Consider the following 19,092-nt stretch of genomic DNA (forward strand, 5'->3'; position numbering starts at 1 on the left):
GCCTGTCACCTGCTCTGCCAGCGCTGGTAAGCCAGGCACTGTTCCAGCGAACAGCTTTGAATCACCCTTCCATGGATCTGCAAAGTGGCGTTGAGGTGACTTGGCAGAGCTGCACGTTCTGTACCGTAGTTACAGAGTTCCATGGATATTTTTCCTTCATAAATAAATATAAATTTGATATTGCTTATCTCTTTTAAAGCTATTTCATTAAAGAAGTAGTAATTGTGTCACTGTGATTTCATGAGGAACTAATATCCCATATAAGTTCATTCTGCTCTGCTCAACTTTTTACACAGGTGCGAGTGATCCAAATCAGGTCTCCTCGCACAGTGAACGCTTTGCCACCTGAGCCGGCTCTCCAGCCCAGGACTGTAGTTTTGTCTTTGGGCAGGGGGCAGGGAAGGCTTTATACATAGAAAGTTAATGTCATCTGTCTCAGTCAGGGTTTTTATGGCTGTGAAGGAACACCATGACCACAGCAACTCTTATAAAGGGAAAGTTTAACTGGGGTGGCTCTCTTAGAGTTTCAGAGGTCCAGTCCATTATCATCATAGTGGGGGCATGACAACGTGCAGCAACGTGCAGCAACGTGCAGCAGATATGGTGCTGGAGAAGCTGCTGAGAGTCCTATACTTGCAGCTAACAGGAAGTTGGCTGAGACACTATACGGTATCCTGAGCACAGGAAACTTCACAGCCCGCCTCCACAGTGCCACACTTCCTCCAACAAGACCACACTCACTCCAACAAAGCCATATTTCTTTATAGTGCCACTACCTATGAGATTATGGGGGCCAATTTCATTCAAACTACCACATCATCAAATGACATTTTTTTTTATGTCACAATATCTACCCTCCCCGTATGCTAAATGACAGTCTTCACATCTGGAAGGGCCCAACTTATAACACATGCTAGATGACATTCTTCATGTATGACAGTTAAACAGCTCCCCCCACCCCCTTCCCCTGACACACACAGTAGGGATTAAGGACAGGAATCCCTCCTGGCCACTCTTCTCAGTTCTTAGAAGACTTTGTGGATCTTGAGAACTTGAATGATTTAGAATATCTCTTTTACCTTTTATTTTGGTAAATTTACTTTCCCCATTTTCTCAAACTTGATAAGCCCTTTGGATAGGACAAGATGCATTATTCATAAGCTGGTTAAAGGAAGAAATTTTAAGTTCACCATTTTCTCTAGAATTTCTTCTCAGACAGATTTCCTTGCGGTCTGAGGCTGAGGAGATGCGCTCATGAATAAGACATGACTACCAGGAGAAGCAGCCATTTCCACGTTCGATTTGTTCTGCCTCTCTCTCTCTCTCTCTCTCTCTCTCTCTCTCTCTCTCTCTCCATAGCTGTGCTTTCCCTATGCACCCAGTGAGGGTCCAGATTTCAGCAAACGGGAAAGCTTTGTGGCAGGACCACACCTCCCCAAGACTGATGCCTACAGCTGGAATTCATGTAAGGTTTTCAATGGCAAACTGCTAATCATTCTAAATTTTCTCCAAGCCTTGTCTGCTTGGCAAGAGTTAAACATCAGAATTACCTAAAGTGCCGCACGATGGTTTATATACAAGACTCTGTCTGAGACGGGCCATGAAGGTTCCCAGGCATCTCGCACCTATCAGCATTCAACACTTGCCCACAGAGGAAACACAAGGCTCACCAAGAGCCAGGCCTTGCACCCCAGTCCTCTGCCTCCATCTCCCAAGCAGTTCATAGGTTTATGGGGGTGGGGGGCCCTATACATTTAGGCTTCTCCAAGCTGTAGACCAGAAAATTAGTATGTAACTTCTTTCCCAAGGTCTCACATTCTTTCCTCCTGCAAGGAAATCCCAGGCACGCCCAAGGCACTTCAAGACTTGTTCCTGTTATTTTGAATTCTGTCTTCAACTGGTTATTGAATGCCAAAGCCTTTTGATTTTCTGAACAGGTACAAGTTCTGGCTATGCCTAGAAAAATTCTGCACAGAAATATGGACTGGCTGAGCGGCACGTGTGCCCTTCAACCCGTCCTAAGCTTCTGCAGCCTTCGCTGGAGACATCAGGAAGGAGGCCCACCTCCATGGCCCATAGGCAGCAGAGGAAATGAACAAAGTTGCAGGTTCCGTGTGAAGAGGGTGGTCACAAAACTAGAAATCAAAGCTTTGCATGAGGAGAGTCCTCAACCTCCTACTCGGTGGACCTTCTGTGGCACACAACAGGGCTCTCTGGCCAGAGGACAGAGTCTAGGGGACTCATTGTGCTAACGCAAGCGTTCAGGTGATCCCACGGCCCTCTGAGAGGCTGTGGCTTTCATCCGCCTCTGTGCATGACAGTTCCCTTCTTTGCTTCTCAGATACAGACGGGAGGTGACAAGCATATTTCTGTAGCTAGGGCGAGTGAGCAGTTGTCACGGTCACAAGGCAGGGTCTTGGGAAGCATCAGTTGCTGAAGAGTTTTACTCCACCTAGAGTGGAAAAGGTGGGGAGTCGAGGCTAAAGCCACCAAGGGGCACACTGAGGCATCATGGGTGGTCACAGGTGTTGGTGGAGCTTTGGTTGAATGGGCACAGAAAATGAGCAGAGACAGATCTGCCATGACAATGAGGGCAAGGTGGAGGCTCTCCATGGAGACACTGGTGCTGACTGGGGCAGGGCGAAGAACACACTTTGAATCCCCTGTGCAGATGCCTCTCTGGTGAGTGTGCAGTTGGGTCCATGCCTGGGGAGGGAACAGTACAGAGGAGAGGTTGTTGTCTTATGGTAGAACAGGACAGAATAAGGCGAGATCTGTTGAAAGACCTGGACCGAAGATAGAAAGCAATAATAGCATTGATGAGTGTCATCATGTTTCATTTCACGGGTGAGAATCAGAGGGATTCTGTGTGTGTGTGTGTGAGTGTGTGTGGTATGTGTGTGTGTAATGGCCAGCCCTCACAAGTATTTCACAAACAGCCTGAAGGGGCTCTGTGGTAGTGAGGACCCAACCCACAGCTTTCCAGAGAGAACAAGCACTTCCAGACCATGAGGACTCATCAAACCAAGACTGGCTACCCAGAGGCCCCCTCGCTGCGTTTATATGGACCGCACACAGCATCACTTGTAATGTAGAAACATGATGACCTCAAGCCCTACAGAACACCTTCTAACCTCAGAACAGGCACATGCAGGACAATGACATGGTCTCTTGGGGCCACAGTTTTATTCTTTAGTTATCGAATAATGGAATCCGGGCCTAGAGAGATGACTCTGCTATTAAGGGCACTGGTTTATCAGTTGTGGCCACGGAGATTAGTCCCAAAGCTATAGTGACTAGGACTCAGATGTCATATGCCACCAGTACATTGGGTCACTGTATCAGTGTTAATACAGCACTGGCCTCCTTTGAGTGCTGGAGAAGTACACGCTGAGCCAATGGATGGATGCATGTAGGGTGAATGTGTGTATGCATTTGTGTATAGTTGTATAGATGGATGATGGATGGAGGAATATGTATACATATATGGATGGATATGTGCATATATATGTGGATGTGTGGATGGATGGTGTGTACATGTGTGGATGAATGGATAGGTGTGCATATGGATTGATAGATGTGTGTACATATGGATGTGTGCATATATTTGTCTATGTGTGGATAGATGTGTGGATGGGTGGATGGGTGGATGAATATGTGAATGAATGGACGGGTGTGTATATGTGTAGATGGATGGATGGGCATACATATGTCAGGATGGATAGGTGGACAGATAGATGGATGGGTAAGTGGATATATGTGTATATGCATATATGCACGTGTGTATTGATGGATGCGTGCGCCAGTGGACAGATGGGTGAGTGTATGGATCGATGGACATGTAGATGGGTGGATGTGTGGATAAACAGATGGATAACAAGTTGCTTTCCTGGCTCTTCTATCCCAATGCCAAGAGCTCACACCCCTACCCTTGTTCCCACACTTCTTTTGTTCACCTAAGTCACCCGAGAGTAATCTCAGGCACACAGGCCACAGTGCCCTTTGTTGAGTGTGCTAAGATCCTGAGATGTTTACCTCAAAGGAAGCTGGGTTAGGAGTCCAATTCCAGCCCTAGGCAAAGCTGCCCTGACACCTTGGGATGCTTAAACTGGGGAAGGAGCTGGCCTCTCCGTGGATGGGAATAGAGAAGCTACTGCGTCTTTGTGTTTGCTGAGGAAATAAAACAAAAGCGTGGATGAATACCCAGGGCTTTCCTGTTGGCAAAGCCTCAGTGAGATCATCTCACCAGCTCAGCCGTGCAACTGGAAATGTGATCAGGCTTGAAGAATTGAGTAAGAGTAGAGAAAAACAGCCGCACAGGTGTCCTGGGGCTCTTCCTCGAGCTCAGGGTTGGTTATGAAACGAATCACTAATCTGGGGGCTGATTTTGAGGATCCAGGTCTGCCCAGATGACGACCTCATGGGTGTGGAATATGGACTATATGGCGAGGTCACTGCTGCAATGGAAAGGAACCCTGGAAATGCATCCAGCCTTCCAAGGTTTGGAGCTAGTAGCATAGTAGAATATTGCCTATGGAGTCTTGATCTGGTTCTGCCGGTTAAGGAGTTAAAAGGAAGAATCCCAGGTGGCCTCTGGGAGAATCTCGAGCACAGAAGACAGAATCAGATGGCGAAGAGAGTCTCTTATTACAAGGAAACAAACGCAGAGCAAGGCACATGGAGAGAAAGACCCTCTGAAGAGAAGTGGAACTCTAAACCGAAGTCAGGTCTCTCCTTGAGCGCTGGGGATCTTAGGGTATTTGAGGGGTCTTCTTACTGAATTTAGGTTGGCCAGTTTGAACAAAGGGAGGATTGTAGGCACATGACTTTGGGGTAAACATGTCCTGATCTGGCCTAGACTGGCCCCAGGGAATGGGAGTCCTACTGGCAAGAGAAAACACCTTTTGGGCTTTTGTCATTAGTCAGAAGTATGAGGAAGAAGTCGAAAGTGAAAAGTCAGTCGTCTTGACTGTTGATTAGTGGGCCCTTTCCTATCTGTCTGCCTATCCAGGATCTGTCTAACTCTGAGTCCCTCAATAGGGTCTTCTCGTCAAGAAAAATAAAAAAAGACTCACCATTACTGTGGCAAAGCACCTTAGAGCCGAGGGTCCCTCTTACTGTGTCTAAAACCAGAGTTGGTGCAAGGTCCCGTATAACCAGCCATACCCAGTAATCCACCCCCATGCTTGCAGGCAGCCAGGGGTGATGCACCCCTCTAAGCTAATCTGGAATATTAGACCCATGGAGGACGAATCTGCCTTGGCCTGGTGTTTACTCTGCAGAGAGTCTTGATGCAGGGCTCTGGCCTCAGTTTCTAACTCCCTTGCCGTCAGATGCACATATGCAGACATATAGAGGTTCTTCTTAAACCCAGGAGACAAAGGCACAGCTGGTGGAGACCGGGACCCTCTCCCGGCTGTTTGGTGTTGAGGAGTAAACAGTGCATTCAAACACTGCCGCCAGTGGATCAATTATTAAACAGCCTGGCACAGTTGGTGCCATAGCGCCAGCAAGTTTCCCTTTAGATCTTTCTGGAGTTTGCTTTCAATATTTAATCCAGCCTGAACTGGGAGGACATTAGGAAATGGATATTCCAGGTCACCGCAAGCTAGGGCTTGCATTACGTGGTCACCCCACAGGCAGAAGATTGACCTCTGCTGCACAGGAGAAGTTTGGTGGGCTGGACTTTTGAAAGGCATTACTCCCTACAGTAAAGAGTAACGGAGGGACATTTCAACTTTTTTCCTTTCTTTCCTGACTTGATAAAAGTAAAATCATAGAGAGGGTTAGCCTGTTTGCAAGGTGTTCCTCAAGTAAAAATTTGACAGTCTCTTGGAACAGGTCTCAGTAATTAGTGAAAGGGTGCTGTGCCCGAGAGTCTCAGGTTTAGCTTATAAACAAGAGATCCACGTGAAGGAGAAAACGTTTCCTTTTTAGAGTTGATTTTGTTACAAGACTGAGTTTGTCCTCTCTGTGGCTATGCCTCTCCTCAACAGCAGACACTGATGAGTCAGGGATAACAGATGTGCCATTAGGAGGTAAGTCAGCTATTCAGACATAAAAGGTTGTGATGTCACATTTCCACAGGGTCCCTTCTGACATTATAGCCCACAATGGTGGCATTAGAATGTCGGTGCCTGTGCGAAGCAACTTCCTTGAGTGATCCTTTTCGGCTATGAGGTGTGGCTTCTCTCATACCCCAGCCTCTCACCCTCCATCCCTGGGCACGGATACACACACCTTTTTCTTCCGAGACTCTCTGGTTTGTGGATACATCATTGTGCCTCCTTCTTCATGTGGCCTTCTCTCTGTGATGCTGACTTGATTTTGAAAATAGGGTCTCCTTTGCATTGTGAATACTTCCCAACCTGTGGTTTCTACAGAGACCCTATTTCGACATCACGGGAGTCACAGGTGCCAGGTAGAGACTACACTGAGAGGAACTTGGACCGTTCTGTGTATTTACCAGTCTTCCCACCTTTAAGACACGGGGATGACCCAGGAGGCCGTGAGGGCAGAGGGTAGAGCCAGGGCCACAAGCTCCTACTAGGGAAGGAAACGCTAAAGCTTTTTTCATGGCACCTCCAGAGCCTTGAGGGGGCGTGGTCTGGGATGGGAGGGAAGGTTTGCCCAGGCCTGGAAGGGAACCGTCGCCCCATTTGCTCGTATCTGTGCTGTTTCTTTCTCCTTCCAGCCCGTGGGCTGAGTGGCATGAGGTAGCTGCTGTAGCGACCCCTTGGGCAGGGAGCAGAGGCCCCTGCTGCCTGCGTGTGTACTCAGAAGGCTGCTTCTGTCACTGAAGGCGGACCCCGGCTCTGCTCCCTCTGTCATGCCTTCCGAACTGTGCACCCTTAATAAGATTATGTCGGCTCGGCTTAAACAGGATTACCTCTTAGTGAAGAATATGTTTATGTAATGAAAGGCAAATTCCAAACTTCCAGAAAGGTCATGGGAGCATTTAGACCACTGGTTAAATCGTGAATGGCCACTCTCTGTGTACAGTTTATAAGTAGGGTGAGTGGAGGGGACATTGCGGGGGTTTTGGCCAAATCCAAATCCAGTCTGTCTTTGGAGAAAGTCACATTACTGGTGATGGGAAAGAACCCTGTGGGAAAGCCTCTGGCTGTCACTTAAGCCCCAGGGCTTTCAGTTAGTGTGAAACATTCCTCTTTTAGTTGTTTAAAGGCTTAGAGATGAAAAGGAACGAGGAAGAAGAACTAACCAAAGAAGGAAGACCTCCTTTAGAAAGGGAAGGAATGTTCTGGAATATTCCACTCTGCCCAAAGGTAAAGTTGTCCTGCATTGATTACCATTCTCTTCCCACAGGCTGACGGGCAGTGCTGACGGCTCCACCGTGGTGGAATAAGAAGATAATTCTTATTTAGAAAGGGGAAGAGCACCCAAAGCAGCACGGGGGAGGGGGAGTAGGGGTTGTGGGGAGGGGGAGATGACACTATGAGTTCTGACTTCCGGAAATAGGTAAGTTAATGCTTAACTGTTAACCATGCTTACCTGATAGCCGCCATTTTAAAATCTTAGGTTTTCCCACAAACCTTCAAGGGGACAGTGAGATGGCTCAGTGGGTAAAGGGGTTTGCCACATAAGCCTGGTGACCTGCTTTCAGCCCCGGGAACCCACATAAAGGTGGAAGGAGAAAGATGACGCCACAAAGTCATCCTCTGGCCTCCAAGTGGCACACTGTGGTACATACCCTGCCCCCCACATCATGCACAAGCATAATAATAAATTCAACATTTTTAAAGCCTTCAATTTAAAAAAAAAAACAACCCTGAATCATGCTATTCTAGCCAATTCTGGAAATTACTGCCCCGGATTATTTCTGATTCAAGGGCATCCAGGAGAGTAATAAAGGAGACAGGTGGACCAGCTGGGCAATCCCAGAATGCTGGCCAGACTACAAGAAAACTGGCCTGAAATATGGGAGAATGTTCTAGATTTCAGGAGAGTCACAGAGACATAAAAGCAAAACGTCATCTTGGTTGGGATCGGTAGGAAACGTCTCTGTAGATGGGGCAGTCTGAGCTAGGACAGCACGGGAGGCGGCAGGAAGCTGCTCGCCAAACAAGTCTTTCATTGTTTGTGTATTTAGCATGGGCCATGACAAATTATTGGAGGAAAAGATCAAAGTGTAAATCCAGGGACAGCAAGCTGGCTCAGCCGGGAACAGACAGCCTTAGTTCACCCCCTGGGGCCCTCGTGACGGGAGGAGAGGACCAACTTCATGCGTGTTGTCCTCTTACCTCCACACATGTGTGCCCCGCCACCCCATAACCACCAAAACCACACAAAATAAATTAAAATGTGATTTTTAAAAGTGACATGGCTGAGAAAACCGTGGCCTCCTTATTGCAAGGTGCAGCTTCCCTTACCTTGCCGCAGCCATGCTGAGAGAGAGAGAGAGAGAGAGACAGAGACAGAGAGCGAGCGCAGTTCTCACCCATGAGACTTTCAGGTGAGTCTCCTCCCAGGGACCCCAGGCCCTGACTTGAAGAATGTTTAAGCTGTGCTGTAGACCTTCATTTTTCAGCCAGGAGTAGAACCATCAGCTCTAAGGCACACACCCCTCCCCAGAAGGTGCCTAGCAGCATAACCCCCATACTTAGTGTATTTGCACTGGACATGGGAATGGTTGATGTTACCCGGGTAACTCCAGACTCTCATCCTCAGACCCACTGGGATGGTCGGTTAGCCTTGCCAACTTGACACAACCCAGAATTTCCTGGAAGAGAGTCTCAGTGAACCTGTGAGGTTATCTGTGGAGAATTGTTTCAGTTACAGTAATTGATGGAAAGAGATCCAGCCTGCTGTGGGTGTGTAAAAGTAACAGGGGGCTGTGTAAAAGTGGATCAGTTAAACTGGGCACCACCATCATCATGTTTTCTTCTCTGAGACAGGGTCTCTCTGTAGTCCTGGTTTGCCTGGATTCAACTTACAGAGATCCACCTGCCCCTGTATTCCAGTTGCTGGGGTTGAAAGTATGTGCCACTCTGTCTGGCACTGTGGCTGTTGGCTGTGCTGTTAGCTTCAAAGCCTTCGTCACAAGCTGTCTGTGGGGTGCATTAGAAAACATCCCCCTACAGGTGTCTTACATTTCTGCATGTTTTTTCAAATGACACACTAGCTGCCCTTTGTCCTGAGTGGTCTTTTCCAGAAGGCCTACATAGCAAACATCCTCAAAAGACAATGGCGGTATCTCCTCCAGAAACAAATTATGGACTGCTTCTCTGCCTGGTAACAAATATCTGAGTTCCTATCCTCAGAGACTGCAGCGCTCATGTGTGCTGACATCTGACTGGACCCAGGCACATCACTGAGGGGCTTGGGAACAATGGTTTGAAAAGCCATGCTCTTTGCCCATCATCTCTGACCCAGGATGTCGGCGCCTCCTGCCAGCATCTATGAAACCATGGCAGGCTGATGGACTGGCTCACAAGATAGTCTTCGTAACTTTACAACTCTGGATCCGTATTCGTACAATAACCTCAAAATAATACCCAAGGGCTTGCAAGATGGCTTAGAAATAGAGATGTTTGTTGTGCAAGCCTGGCATGAATTCGGTCCCCAGAACTGATGCAATGATGAAGGAAGAGAAACTGACTCCACAAAGTTGTCCTCAGACCTCCATATGTGTGCCGTGGTGTGCATGAATGCCCCCAATAATAATACTTTAAATACCATAATAGGGCTGAAAAAATTGCTCAGTGGTTAAGAGCAATGGCTACTCTTCCAGAGGACTTCCCAGAGGAAGTAGTATTGTCTACTCTTCCCAGAGGTTTGTTCCCGGGACCCACATTATGACTTACAACTGTCTCTAACTCCAGTTTTCACTTCCTCCTCTGGCTTTCAAGTGCACAGGCATGTACTTAGTAGTACACAGACATACATGCATGATGGGGAACCTTGTTAGCCAATCATCTTTAAGAGGTTGGTCTTAGTTAAGGTGTGGCTTCTCTGGGACCCAGGGTAAAACGTGTGCACCTTCGAGTGTGTGCTCTCTCTGTATCTTTTCCCGTGGGACATTGCTGTGCTTGGATTTCTCATTTCCTATTTTGTGAGTTTTCCCCTTATAATAAATAAAATATAATTGTTTTTTCCTTAGCTAGCCTGGTTATTTCAACACATGCAGCCAAAACACTCATTTAAAATCTAACCCCCCCCCCCAAAAAAAAACATGGTAGTAATACCAAACAAAATAGTAAAGCATGGTAGATTAGTAAGTGAGAATTTGAGTCCAAATCACTGTAGAAAACACAATGCTGTTTAGTGATGTTAGATACATGTGTTTAGGAGCATGGAGGAACCTAAAGCCATATAAAACACAATCAAGGCCTCCCCTCAGCCCAGTCTCCACAATCTCTTTTGATGCCCAGGTGAGAAGGAAAAATCTGACTCTTGCCCTTTTCTTGCTCTGGTTCCTCCTTCCCACACAGATTCTCAGAAATTCTGCAGCCAGCCGCGGGAGAAACCGGAGCTTCATTTCAGCCGCTTGTCCTCTGGTCTACCTGCATCTCCACCCTCTTCTCCAGGCAGCGCTTTTCTCTCAGAGCGAACCCCCAGCAGGATCTGCCCCTGAGCTCAGAGTTTACTTGTTGCTGAGATCATGCTAACAGTCAGCTTCCTACACGTTCAGACTCCATTTCAAAATAAAAGAGGCCTGGTTGGTTTTTTCTATTATTTTTATTATAATTCTTCACTGGCAGTTTGGGGAGGTTGCATGAGTAATAGGACTCCTTGAGGAGGTCTTGAGAGAGACAGTGCTGCAGAAGACAGAAGATCCTGCTGCTTAGCCAAGACCAGAAGAGGACCGGTTTGGAAAGGTGGGAAATGAAGGACCAGATGAAAGAAATTGCAAAGCCTGCTGTCTTTCTATCATCGACCATGACAGCAGGGTGGATGTCAGGGTCCACTGTAAATAAGTGATGAGTAAAGTCTGGATGACATCTCCTCCGAAGACCCTAGTCCTTCATGTTAGAACACTCAACAGTGCTTACCAGGCCTGCAGCTTTTCCTCAGACCTTCCAATTCCATGAACTGTGTTTGGCCCAGAGTTCAGATTGCTCAGAATAACGAAAATATTCCCTATCACCATTTGTCGATTTCTTCCTTGAGCAACTCCCAACAGTACTGTGTGACTATTCCAGGTAAGTAGGGAGCTGATCTAAATCCCATGTGTCATGAACCCAGGAGGCCACAGAATCCAGCCAGGCCTGACATGGAAGGATGTTGCCAGGCCCTGCCTCCTGCAAGGTATGGGTGCATGTGAGTCCTTAAAGTCCCCTCCCTCCCAGCCTATCCTGTGCATATAGAACAGAGAGGAGATCAAGGAATGGATGTCAAAGCCATCAGATAAGTCCTTTGACTGCAAACCAGGTACCTACTGATTCTGTCCATGATGGGAACAGCATAGAGTGTTTTAGAAGAGGCAGGAAATATGGATGTGAGTGGGCCAACTTCCCACTGGCCTTTGTCACCCCCACCCCCGCAAATCCCTGTGCTTGTAACGGCCTCTCTCCTCTCCTTCCCAGCACAGGGTTACAGTATCACAAATGTGTTCTATATGACCAGCAAGGCAAACACTCTGTCAATGTCATCGAGGCAGCGACGAGCCAGGGATTAAGAATCAAGGAGAATGAAGCATAGCAGGAGCCTAGAATAGATCCTGTGCTGGAGGAAAAAAAATGATGAAGGACGCAACGGGGTCAGGATCCAAGTGGAACACAGACAGAAGACGTGATGAAGTATGGTGTCAATATTAAATTTACTGAACTTGATAGCTGCCCTGTGAATGTTTTAGGGGCCATCCGTGGTCTCGTGGAACACACCTAAACTGTTTAGAAGGCGAATGTCTGAAGGATAGGTGTTTGGATGCACACAGCTCCCTCTAAGTTTAGAGAAAACATGTATATACATCCAGACAGAAACTATATGATGCAATTGCCAGAGGATACAGCCACGCAGGGGAAAGGACAGCTGGTCTTTCTTTGGGCTTCTCTTGTAGGTTTCATATGTATACATTATTATATAATATATATTTTATATGGCTCAAGTTCTCCAAATGCAAATGTTGAAAGTCTCTAGACTAAACTGATGTTTCTGTGGAGCAAATCTTTTTCGGAAACATGCCATATATGATATTTTCTTCCATATTTGAGCCTCTGGGCTTTATTTCTAATATTATGCTCATGGTTGCTTCATATTATCTCATTTTGTATTCTCTTCTTCATTTCTGACTTCCCACTCTGACTTCTCACTCTGAAGTCCAGGCTGGCCTCGAACTTACGATCTTCCTGCTTCAGTCTCCTGAGCACTGGTGTCATAGGTGCACCCTGCCACTTCTGGTTTATGACAATTTCATTTTCAAAGTTAGTTCAAGATGTGATATCTTGAAATAACAAGGAACAGGTATAGTCAGTTCTCTGAGCCTGGTTCCTCACACAGCATAGCTGTATCCCTGGGGACTTCCTGGGTGTTTGGGGGCAACTTTTTTCTTTAATGAGGTCAATTTTAGTGGGATCTAAGGTGGGTACTTGTCACTAAATCCAAACCATGTTCCTAAGTTTGGAGTTCCACTCACCCCAACCCTGTAGGGGAAGGGAGGGATGAGGGGGTTGAGGTATTAACTAGTCACTCCTAGTGGCAATGCCTCCATGGCACCCCTGGACAGCACTGGGTAACAGATCTCAGGGTTAGGAAGATGGTGCATACCAGATCCATGGAGACAGAAGCTCCCATGCTCAGGACCCGAGGGACCTTGTTCTCAGATGTTGCATCTACTTTTACATCCATGGTTTCTTGTACTAAACAGGCATGGGCAGCTGATAGGTAGCTACATCACTAAAGAAGAGCCACCCTTCACAGCAACTGTTAGCTACTTATATATCCTTGGGGATGAGCAGGGTCTTGTGATCCCCTTGTCACTTGAGGGAATGTTAGTCAGGTGGTTCAGTCTTCCAGGATCTCATTGGAGTTCTCATAGCTACTACAGTGTTAGATGACAACTGCCCTGTCATGCCCAGGGACAGAATTCCACAGCAGGGTGAGGATTAAAGAGTCACCATAAATATTTGTGGCAGCCGTTTGCGTGCACATAGTTTTCCAGGTAAGTTGGAAAAGTACCTAGAAGAGAGGTTGCCTGGTCCAGTGGGAAGAGTGTGGTCAACTCGTACTTCAGAAATGGCTGCACGGGGTAATCACCACGAGCAGGGCATGAACATTCCTGTTGCTTCACCTTGTCGCCGGTGCTTGTCATTATTGGGATTCAGATTCCTGCCTTCATGGGGGTGCATCTCACTGAGGCTTTAATGTGTGGTCTCTGACAACACGTGGGAACCTCTCCCCCTGCATCCTGGCCATCTATGTTTCTCATCTGTAGAAATTCAAATCTTTTGACAGTTTTTAAATTAGTTCTTAAAAATTTTCTTCTCATCAAGTTTTAAGAATTCTATGCAGATCTTGGATGAGACTTTTCCAGATATAGTTTGTAAATATTTTCTCCCAGTCTGTGGCTTTTATCCTCCTCCTCCTGTTTCTTCATGTCTAGTTGTTCTGTCTATTTTAGATATCAGCTGTTAAATTTCCACTTATTATTATGCAAATGTATGTCCCTGCTATTCTGTCAACGTTTGCTTTATGTACGGGAGCGCTCTGTCACTAGATGCATTCATATTTATGATCTCTGTCTTTATGAATGATTGATTGCTCTGTTATTATGAAGTCTCTCTCGGGTTGCTTTAATTCTCTGCTCTGAAGACTACTGAGGTTACAAGAGGCACCTTCTTGTGCCGATCTCTTGTACGACAGACTCATCACTGATCCCCAGCTCCCCCACTGAAACTACAGCTCTGGAAGACAGCCCGTAGCCAGGCCTCACTTCTGAAAGCCATTCTGATGACCTTTGAATAGGATGGTTTGATGTTGATTTTTGTCACAATAGATTTAGGTTCCTCATCTGGGCTTTCTGTTTGCTCCTCCTTTTACATCTCCTTTTGGATTGTTTGACAAGATTATAGGGCTCCATTTTATGTTTTCCATCTATATCTGATCGTAATGTATCTTTGGTAGTTGGGTTGGGGACGATGGGCTCTGATTTTTCCACCATCTCACAGTTATAGGGGCAGCACTTTGTGAGACATAGACAGAAGCTGCTGTGCACACCGTCAACCTCCTTACCCATCTTTCTCACTTGGGCTATCGCAGGGCTGGTGTGTATAAACAGGACCGTGCACAGTGCGCAGTCACAAAGGCTTGAGGAACGAGGGTGACTTTCTCTAAGTGCTGATTCTTCCCAGTGCTCTTGATTGTTTCTTAAAGGTTTGAGTTTCTATCTGATATAATTCCCTAAATAAGGCTGGGAGGGGTAACACCTGCCTTTAATCCAGGACTTGGGATCCAACATACGTGGATCTCTGTGGGTTCGAGGAAAACCTGATCTACATAACAAGTTCCAAGGCAGCCAGGGCTACCTAGAGAGACTCTGTCTTGAAATGAACAAAAGGAAAATGAGTTAAGTTCTTACAACATATTAAAATAAACTCTACAGAGACAACATTTTTGCCTCTGGTTGACAGCAGACCATCAAACGTGGGTCGTGTCGAGTTCATGAGGAAGCCCCCTGTCCCTTGAGCACCCTGGCATGTACAGCCGCTCACACATTCAGCCTCCAGGACTGTGAGCAAGGAAATGTCTGCTGCCCTTGCCCCGCTTCCCAGGCACTTGTCCCTACTTCCCAGAGGGACTGTGGAGCAGATGGGCCACTGAGGTTTCTCTTTTCCTCCAAGGTTTTGCCCTGTTGGGGTCGCTGTGCACACTCTTCAGGGAGTTTTAAGTTGTTTAAATTAAAACATTGTTTTAAATTGTCTTGACATTTTCATTTTCTGTACCAGTTAGGCTATTACCCACAACAGCGGGGGAGGGGCTGTTCTGCTCAGAGTGGGTGCAGGGGCATCTAAAACTGTCGTCTGGCATGAATACTTGTGGAGCTGGTCTCTACGTGGGAGGCCTGAAAAAACTGATTCCGTGTCCATTGTGTTTGCCACTGACCCTGGTGCCCAATGTCCCAAGCCATCCATCCCGTAGTTGCAGAAGAAAAGGCTTTCTTTGCACACTTCCTGCCTTCTGCAATGGCCTTGAAGAGAGGTTTGGCTAATTCTGGCCCATGGTTTTCTTTTTAAACCTTCTAAAACTCAGCAACTGCCCTTTCCTAATGCCATTTCCTCCTTTTTAAGTAAAACCACAGCAGCTAATGCACTGCTGCCTCCCTCCCTCACCTTGCCCTGCACACTTCTGCTGAGGCCACAGTATATCCTGCATCTAGTGTTGTATCTATACATCAGTGTCACCACCCATTAAAGGCTTGTGTCCTCTCTTGTTCATGATGGGGACCTTGTCCCTCATTCCTAAAGGGGTGATGGATGGAGGCAGAGCATTTGGAGGGTGAATTGTGGCAGGCTTAGGTTACTCATGCAGGTGGGGCCCCTATAATGGGACCAGATGTCTCTGCAGGAAGAGTGATCAGAGACCACCTTACTTCCATCTCTCACCCTTGTCTCTGTCTCTCCTCATCTACCGTTTTTTTCTTTTGTCTTTTTGAAGTGTTTTTAATTTTTACTTTATGTGTCTGAGTGTTTGCCTGCATGCCTGTGCCACACATGTGTGCCTGGTGCCTGTAGAGGACAGAAGAGGGCATTGCAGCCCCTGGAACTGGAGTTGCAGATGGTTGTGAGCTGTTCTCTGGAAGAACAGTCATTGCTATTAACTGCTGAGCCAACTCTCCAGACCCCTCCTCTATTATTTCTGTACCTGCACTCCATCTCAATTCTGTCTTTCTCACTCTCTCTCCAGCTCTGTCGATTCCACCTTCATCTCTTGCCTCTCCCTCACAGCTCTTCCTCTAGTTCCGTCTCTCCATTTCCCTCCATTGTTCTGCGACTGTTGCCTGCTGTTTATGCACCAACAAGGCTATTGCCCATCATCTCCACACCCTTCTCTATACCTGCACCCATCTCCATCATCCCCGGCTCCGTCCCTTCCATCTGCATCATCTCCAGTACCATCTCCATCATCTCCATCACCCCCAGCTCCATCTCCATCTCCTCCATCTCCATCATCTCCATCTCCATCATCTCCATCTCATCCATCTGCATCATCTCCAGTACCATCTCCATCATCATCATCTCCATCTGCATCATCTCCATCTCCATCATCTCCATCTCCATCATCTCCATCTCCATCATCTCCGTCTCCACATCATCTCTTCACCATGTGAGGATGTAGAGAGAAGATGGCAACCTATAGGGTAGGGTCGAGGAGGCCAACTCAGGCAGTACCGGTGCGCTTGCATATGCAGACTGGCACCTGGCACTCAGTTTCAAGAAGCTCCCAGAAGGGATGGAAAGATACAGGGTGGCATCTGGGTGGCACAGACAGCAGGGCTAGGGCAAGAACCTAAGGGTTGGCAACAGTGTAGCATAGCACAGTGAGGAGACCATACAGCTTCACTTGACACTCAGCTCAGGTGTTCCTTCTCTCTAGTGTCCCATGACTCCTCTTCAGAATGCTTCATTTTTTGCCAGTTCCTAGAACTTGTAACTACACACTCACTGACTTGTTTACAGACTACTTCCTTGTTCCTCAAGTTCAAGTGGCTGGAGTCATGCATTGTGCTGTGACATATGACTTGGGCTCAGTGAGGAACTATCACCCCATTTCACGGCTCCTAGGCCCACTGTGGGCTTTTCCCATCTACTCAATTCTTCCTGACTTCCCACTGGAATTGTAACAGGTGCCCAGGCCTTAGTAGGCACTGAGACCTTAGCACAACCAACTCTAGATGAAAGTGCCATTCCGGCTATAAAACTCAGCATGTGGAAAGCATCAGCTGCCAAGATGAAGACAGAGGCCTACTTCGTCAACGTCCATAGTTACAGGAAAGCCTCTAGCTGTACTAACCTTGCTTCTTAGCTTCTGCTTCTGGCTAACTGCTCTTGTTAACTGAAGTATGTCAACCAAGAACACGGTTTTTGTGTTTAAAAGCTCACCCTGAGAAAGGCTCGGTGGGGAAGGCTCCATTGAGACTCTGAGCACCCAGTGCAGTCTTCAGTCAGCTAGTAAAGACTTTGTGTTGGCTTAAACCCATGTCCGAGCAGTCTTCTCTGATGAACACCCCACCACAGGACAGCACTAAAGACCCCAGTTTCCCTCTACGCATCCCTGTTATGGGCCGTGGTGTTCTATTTCTTATGTGCTTTATAGATGCAGCCTTGACACGGACACCATGACTCAAAAACTCCCTACTTTGTTCCAAACAGTGCTGGCCTTCAGCCTTTTCCAACCCAAATATGCCCCATCCCACCAACCCGTGTCTTGGCATGGAATGGCATCCCTGCCTCCACGTGAATGAGAGCACAAGTAGACGCTGAACAGGAAGGCATCATGGAGTCTAACTCACCAGATGCAGAGCCGGGGGCCTGTTACCCTTGAATAGGAGGACCCTTCCAACCGGGGTATCTCACTGGCCAGTAATTGTTGGTCAGCTCTGGGGTTGCTGCCTCTGACTACCTTACCTTAGCATAGATGTCATACCCCTTTGTGACCTCTGAGGAACTGGGCACAGATCCTAAACAGGAAATTTTAGGGGTTGGTCTATATCAGGGAAACTCTTCTGTCAGGACAGGTCCATAGGCTGGGCTGTCTGTATGAGGCTGTGTCCAGTGGAGTCCCGTAGTGAAGGTCAGCCCTGACAGTGTACAGAAACCAGCATCCCACCCCAGGCTTTCTTTGGACCTCATCGGTTTCCCTAGAAAGGTCTGTGCTAGAGTTCGAGCCAAACAGCCATACTTGACTGTCCTGGTTCCTCAGACTCTCTAGTCAGGGTCCATTCAGTACTCTTGGCTGTCCTGACTTCTCAGGGTCCTCTTAGTTGGTTGTTCTGGATCATCTAGACTCTCTGACCTGGGCCAACTCACTGTTCCTAGCTGTCCTGGCTCCTCAAAGTTCCTCTGACCAAGGTGGAGCCCTCATGGTCATGACCTTGGGGTTAACAGATGAGCCTAGCATGGCCCATATGTTCTATGGGCGCCTTGCCCTTAGGTGGTGAGAGCTTGGCTCTACAGTCCACCATGCAGAGACTTGTTTATATCTGGGGCTCTCCTAAAGCCCTTCTGTGAGAAACAGACGTACCAGCTATGGCCCAGCTTGTACACAGCCTGGCTTTCCACTAGATGTATGGTTTCCAGACAAAACGCAGACGCCCAACGTGGCTTTGCTGGCCCCCTGGCTCATGCATGCAGTGTGACTCTGTCGGGTTCAGCTGCACTCCTGTCTCAGATCCTAGCTGCCTGCTTGAACTTCCCCTCGTCTTACTGATATGAAAGCTGGCCATCCGGGTGACAGTGCTGAGTTCTGTTGTTGCTGGGTCCTGGGATTAGGGATGTCTCACACCTCAAGCTTCAGCTGACCTCTGCCCACCTCCTGGGATGGGCAGGCTGGTGTCCGTGCTTCCATACCCAAGAGGATGTTTGAAAATATAAATAGTAAGTCCTGAACCACACAGGAAGGCATAGCCACAGCTGAGGTTGGGAGCACTCCCTCGCTCTTCTTGAAGGCTGCCCTACCTTTCAGAGTCACCAAGAAGGTTTCTTTCATTTGCTTCTTTGTATGTGTGTGTGTGTGTGTGTGTGTGTGTGTGTGTGTGTGTGTGTGTTTAAAACAGGATCTCTTATAACCCACACTAAGTGTGAACTCATCATATAGCCAAGGATGACCTTGAACTGATTTCCCTGCCTCCACTCCCCAAGTGAGGAGATGAAAAGTGTGTGTCACTGTGGGTGGTTTGTGTGGTGTTAGGAATGGAACCTAGGTCCTTATGGATGATAGGTGAGCACTCTACCAATTGAGCTACATCAGAGTTGCCCTTGCGTTGTTGATGACCCAAGAAGATGGTGTGTGTTGCTGCCAACCGTGGTTCCTAAGAAGGGTTGTGTCCCCACCCCCATACCTTTCTTACTGTGTGAAGTGGAAAATTCCTTTCAGTGACAAAATGATAATGAGACTCCATGATACTGTTTTAAATGT

At 47.4% G+C, this 19,092-nt stretch overlaps 2 long non-coding RNA genes across 2 annotated transcripts; one reads left to right on the forward strand and one right to left on the reverse strand.

The window, feature by feature from the left end:
- Positions 1 to 483: 483 nt before the first annotated feature.
- On the reverse strand, positions 484 to 6,585 carry LOC146890533 (uncharacterized). The gene is made up of 2 exons (XR_014998676.2): positions 6,241 to 6,585; positions 484 to 2,706 (listed from the first exon to the last, which is right to left on the reverse strand). It is a non-coding gene; the product is annotated as an uncharacterized LOC146890533 (long non-coding RNA).
- LOC146890532 (uncharacterized) lies at positions 6,483 to 14,785 on the forward strand. The gene is made up of 3 exons (XR_014998677.2): positions 6,483 to 7,286; positions 10,452 to 11,162; positions 11,547 to 14,785. It is a non-coding gene; the product is annotated as an uncharacterized LOC146890532 (long non-coding RNA).
- The last annotated feature ends 4,307 nt before the right edge of the window (positions 14,786 to 19,092 follow it).

This window comes from Myodes glareolus, chromosome 23, assembly GCF_982192425.1.
Source record: "Myodes glareolus chromosome 23, mMyoGla1.1, whole genome shotgun sequence".
In the NCBI taxonomy this organism is placed as follows: Eukaryota; Metazoa; Chordata; class Mammalia; order Rodentia; family Cricetidae; genus Myodes; species Myodes glareolus.